General features: G+C 44.0%; 1 long non-coding RNA gene across 1 annotated transcript; it reads right to left on the bottom strand.

Annotated features, from left to right (window-relative positions):
- Positions 1-226: 226 nt before the first annotated feature.
- On the bottom strand, positions 227-3,355 carry LOC134935145 (uncharacterized). The gene is made up of 3 exons (XR_010179934.1): positions 3,239-3,355; positions 2,271-2,405; positions 227-457 (listed from the first exon to the last, which is right to left on the bottom strand). It is a non-coding gene; the product is annotated as an uncharacterized LOC134935145 (long non-coding RNA).
- Positions 3,356-5,841: the final 2,486 nt, after the last annotated feature.

Raw genomic sequence — 5,841 nt, 5'->3', positions numbered from 1 at the left:
CCCCTCGTCTGATGCCTAAACCTAATCCCCCGCCTAAACCCAACCCTAACAGCCTAACCAACACAGGGGGTGCCTAACCCTAAGCTCCTACCAGCCGCAGCCTAAACTTAACCCCCCCGCCTAATGCCTAAACCTAACCCTCCCGTCTGATGCAAAAACCTAACCCTCCCTCCCCTGCAGCCTAACCCCCCCCCCCGTGCCTGATGCCTAAACCTAACCCCCTTGCCCAGCCCTAAACCTATGATCATGGGGATACGGGCATCGGTATCCTTGCCCATTTAGAGTTCCAACGTCGGGATTCTGAAGAGTGTCGGGATCCCAGTGTCAGTATTCTGACTGCCGTAAACCCAACAGCCGGCATCTTTACCGCATCTCCTAATAGGTAATGCATATGTCCCAACATTTGGAGCATGTGTCCGCAGCTCTCCTCCCAGGGCAGCTATTCAGGGATCACCCACTGCGTGTAGATGAAGAGGAAGAGATGAAAATCATTGTTAGTGGATGAACAAGCAGAGAGACAAACTGCAAACAGTGGTGTGGTTGTGTAGAGAGAAAAATCTCTCTATGTAAATATGTTACTCTAAAGGGTGTAGTATGGTATGCTGGGGGCCGGGCTCCTGGCGACCAGCATACCGGCACTCGGATCCCGACCGCCGGCATACAGACAACGTGGTGAGTGCAAATGAGCCCCTTGCGGGCTCGCTGCACTTGCCACGCTGCAGGCATGGTGGCGCGAGGGGGGTCGTGGACCCCCAAGAGGGAGCAAAAGTGTCGGTATGCCAGGTGTCGGGATTCCGCCGGGATCCCGACAGCCGGCAGGCTGAAGACCACCCACTCTAACTACTGAGGACATGGAAAATACCTAAAATAAGGACAATTATCCCAAAGGGCCCATTGTTTTTATACAATACACACACTGAGGGGATAAGTTCTCTCTTATAGTAATTAGTGGGTACCTTCAGAAAATAAACTTGTTCAGTAAATAATAAAAGCTATAAATTGCTAACATTTAGGGGTCAATCCAATTAGGTATGAGTTACCATTGCTGCAACGTTTCAACAGCATCCAAACTTACACCCTTCATGGCTAGATTCAGCCTATGGGGCTACCGAAAAGTGCATCTGTTGTAAGACAAACTCGCACCTAATTAAACTGACCCCTTCGTTGTTAAATGTGATAAAATAGTAAAATATAATGGTGTAATTGTGGGCCTGATTCAGTTGTGGTTGTTGAAGCGATCGCTGCTGCAATCTTGCCATTCACAATTGCATTGTGAGTCTGAGCAGTCGTAGGCTGAGCCAGTCTCCTAGACACAAGGGGCTCTCCAGCAGCAACACAGGTCGTAATGGGTAATTTATGCACGCACATGGAACGGCGTTTGAACGGACCTGACACGCCGGTATACAGTTAGCCACCCCCGTTACCACCTCAAACGCTGACTTCCTGTCAATCACTTTGCGATGGGATCCTCTATGTGAGCTTGATTTCATTTTATGTGCAGTGCAGCTTACACGCATACACAGTGAAAAAGCATTGAGCCACTTGGTGCAACAGCAGCTCTGCGTCCGCATCTGAATCAGGCCCCCTGAGCGGTAAGGAGAAGGAGTCTAGGGAAAGGACTATGTCACCTTTATTTTATGTAAAGATAGGGAAACAGTCACTTGTTACAGCTCCAATTCACATCATGTATATCATTCTGTACCATTTCATCATTTGGTTATTCTATGGGGGAGATGTAGTAAGCCCTGCAGAGTGATAAAGTGGAGAGAGGTAAAGTACCAGCCAATCAGCTCCTAACTGCCATGTTACAGGCTGTGTTTGAAAAATGACAACTAGGAGCTGATTGGTTGTTAGTTTATCTCTCCCCACTTTATAACTCTCCCAGACTTTGTACACCTGCCCCCAGTTCATTGATATACTGTAAATGTCAGCCATATCACTATCTCCCCCGATCTGTATTGTTCTTCCCCTGATCTGTATGTTCTGTATCATGCTCTCCCCACCCTTCCTGTTTTTCTGTATAATAGTATGTTCTACATATCGCATCCCCCAAAAGTGTATGTCCTTCCTCTATATGTCCTATAGAGTACGCCACAATTTCTATGTTTTTGTATTGTGCCCCCACACTATCTGTATGTGCTATACCAAGTTGCCCCCTTCTGCATGTTTTGTATTGTCCGCTCTCCCCCACCGTAGACCCTATGTTTTGTACTGTGCTCTCAATACCCCCCACCCATCACACACACAATTACACAAGTATGGTAACTTACCTCCTGCATGCTATTCTCCAGTCACTAATTCCTCTGCGACCCCTCCCGTCGTCTTCAACTGACACTTTGCAGATCTCTTTGCCGGTCACCCGACACTCTGCAAATCACTTTGCCAGAACTTTGCCAAATGATGATCTAAATAACCAGAATTTCCTGGTCAGACATACTATGTATAATTATACTACTACATTTTGTTACGTACTTTCATTTTTATTCATTTGCAATTTATTTTATTGACTTTTTATCCAAAACCCAAGATCCTTTCTCATAGAGACCCAAGTTATCTGCTCCAGGTTTTATCTTCCCTAGTGCTAGGACCATGGCCCTCATTCCGAGTTGATCGCTCGTTATTTTTCATCGCATCGCAGTGAAATTTCGCTTAGTGCGCATGCGCAATAGTCGCACTGCGACTGCGCCAAGTAACTTTGCTATGAAGATAGGATTTTTACTCACGGCTTTTTCTTCGCTCCGGCGATCGTAGTGTGATTGACAGGAAATGGGTGTTACTGGGCGGAAACACGGCGTTTTAGGGGCGTGTGGATGAAAACGCTACCGTTTCCGGAAAAAAACGCAGGAGTGGCCGGAGAAACGGGGGAGTGTCTGAGTGAACGCTGGGTGTGTTTCTGACGTCAATCCAGGAACGACAAGCACTGAACTGATCGCACAGGCAGAGTAAGTGTGGAGCTACTCTAAAACTGCTAAGTAGTTTGTGATCGCAATAATGCGAATACATCGGTCGCAATTTTAGGATACTAAGATACACTCCCAGTAGGCGTAGGCTTAGCGTGTGTAACTCTGCTAAATTCGCCTTGCGACCGATCAACTCGGAATGAGGGCCAATGTTAGTATCATACACTGGGCCTAATTCAGACCTGATCGCAGCAGCAAATTTGTTCTCTAATGGACAAAACCATGTGCACTGCAGGTGGGGCAGATGTAACATGTGCAGAGAGAGTATGGTAACTTACCTCCTGCATGTTATATTCCAGTCGTTGCTACCTCTGCGACCCCTCCCGTCGTCTTCAACTGACACTTTGCAGATCTCTTTGCCGGTCACCCGACACTCTGCAAATCTCTTTGCCAGATAATCTAAAAAACACAAAAGACTATCATTAAGCATAGTACTAGTTTAAGTACAATAAAATGTCCATGAGTCAACCAGTTTCCCAATTTTCCTTAAACCAAACAAGATACAGGTTGAGTATCCCATATCCAAATATTTATTTATATAAATAATATAAGGTCAAAAATTAGCTTTTTCCCAAATATGTAAAAATATAATCATAAATTTGGGCAAAGGATATTGATAAAGATGTAAACTTGAAGAAATGTGAATAAAAAAATTAATATAATATATATATATATATATATATACATATACATACATATACAGGTTGAGTATCCCATATCCAAATATCCGAAATACGGAATATTCCGAAATACGGACTTTTTTGAGTGAGAGTGAGATAGTGAAACCTTTGTTTTCTGATGACTCAATGTACAGAAACTTTGTTTAATACACAAAGTTATTAAAAATATTGTATTAAATGACCTTCAGGCTGTGTGTATAAGGTGTATATGAAACATAAATTAATTGTGTGAATGTAGACACACTTTGTTTAACGCACAAAGTTATAATAAATATTGGCTAAGATTACCTTCAGGCTGTGTGTATAAGGTGTATATGAAACATAAATGCATTCTGTGCTTAGACTTAGGTCCCATCACCATGATATCTCATTATGGTATGCAATTATTCCAAAATACGGAAAAATCCCATATCCAAAATACCTCTGGTCCCAAGCATTTTGGATAAGGGATACTCAACCTGTACTTTTACAGTTATCAATATCCCATTTATCTATTTTATTAACTTTTTCATCCCAAAGCCACGATCCTGCCTCATAGAGACCCAGGTTATCTGCATCCCCTGTATGTGTGCTTATCCTCCATACTGCCCTCTTTATTCCTGTAACACTACATTTTTATTCCTAAATATGTTGTTCCTTTATGCGCTTCTCCTATTATTGTGTCCTTGTACCTGTATTCCCTGTTCTGTCTATCTTGTCTTGCCTTTCAGCTGACTATACTGCTCTCTGTCTTCCTTACCCCTCTCCATCATACCCTGCTATGTAGGTCTCACCTCCTCCTACCTGTCTTCCTGCATGGAAACTGGAAACGTCAGCAGCTGTAGATAGAATGTTACAGGAAGAAGCATTGTGATGTCACGGGCTAGTGATCTCACAGGCTAGGTGTGATGTCACAGTAACCAGCAGCAAAGCTACAGAGTTACAGCTATCTTACATATACATTTTCTACAACAATTACAAGTGGATATACATGAGTTTCTAGTTTAAAAAAATTAGACAAGTGTAGAAAATGAAGTATAAGGCAATGTTGTACAGAGTGCCTCAATATATAGGTAAAAGGAAAACATAAGTGACAGGAATTTCTAGATTAAATCACCGCCAGGGGTGCATCTAGGGGTCCGAGCGCCCCTGGCAAAGTAAGGGCTGGTGCCCCCCCCCCCCCACACACACACACATATTTGAAAGAAATAAGGAGGATGTATCAAAAAAGGGTGTGGCCTTATGGGGAAGGGGCGTGGCCGCTCAATAGTACTTTTAATTCAAATTATGCCACACAGTATCACATTACACCGCACAGTAGTGTCTCTTATTCACATTATGCCACACAATTGTACCCCTATAGGAAACACTGTCTATGGGAGGCATATGGGGAAAGCAAATAGAAAAAAGAAATGTGGACCAGTGCTAGTAAATATCTTTCTATTTTTATAAGTGGAATGCGGTCAAACCACATTCAGGGATGCGACTGCAATATCCCTGTTCTCAGCGCTCCGTCGATTGGATCACATTGGCTGTAAACACCTCTGCCTGATGGACAGGCAGAGGCGGAGGGCGGGGGGCGGTGATGGACCATTGCGGAGGTGATTCACCGCTATGTGTGTGTGTGTGTGTGTGTGTGTGTGTGTGTGTGTGTATATATATATATATATATATATAAACAATCCATGGCAGCCGGCACTCCTCGACAAATGGTACAACTTCTCTCCGTGCCAGATAAAAAAACAACATAGATTCCGTGAATAACGGCACTGGAGACTGTCAGCAAATAACAAATCTTGTATTAAAAGGTAGACGTTTCGGAGCTTACACTCCGTCCTCAGTACCAAATACAATCAACTAACATGACACATACAAACATTTAAATACCTGTACACTGCCGCGCTGTCCTCGCCGCCGCACACCGGGTCCTCTCTTCCGGTCATCATCTCACACTTCCCCCATTTCCGCTGACGTCACCGTTGCCATGGTCACGCACAGCGTGCGTGTCACCGGCCCCGCCGCCCGGAACTGCAGGGGATTGGATGTGGGACCGGCTACAGGAAGCCCTCTGTGCCAGGTAACCGAGGCAGATTGCAGCTGAAAATGTCAAAACATACAAACAGCATATATTACAGACACAAAAATAATAATAAAAATCGAAAGCAACATCAGGAAATATACTGGCCGAAACGTCTACCTTTTAATACAAGATTTATTATTCA

Source organism: Pseudophryne corroboree, chromosome 6, assembly GCF_028390025.1.
Source record: "Pseudophryne corroboree isolate aPseCor3 chromosome 6, aPseCor3.hap2, whole genome shotgun sequence".
NCBI classification, from domain to species: Eukaryota; Metazoa; Chordata; class Amphibia; order Anura; family Myobatrachidae; genus Pseudophryne; species Pseudophryne corroboree.
The sequence above is the reverse complement of the archived record's forward strand: the minus strand, read 5'-3'. Positions and strand labels throughout refer to the sequence as shown.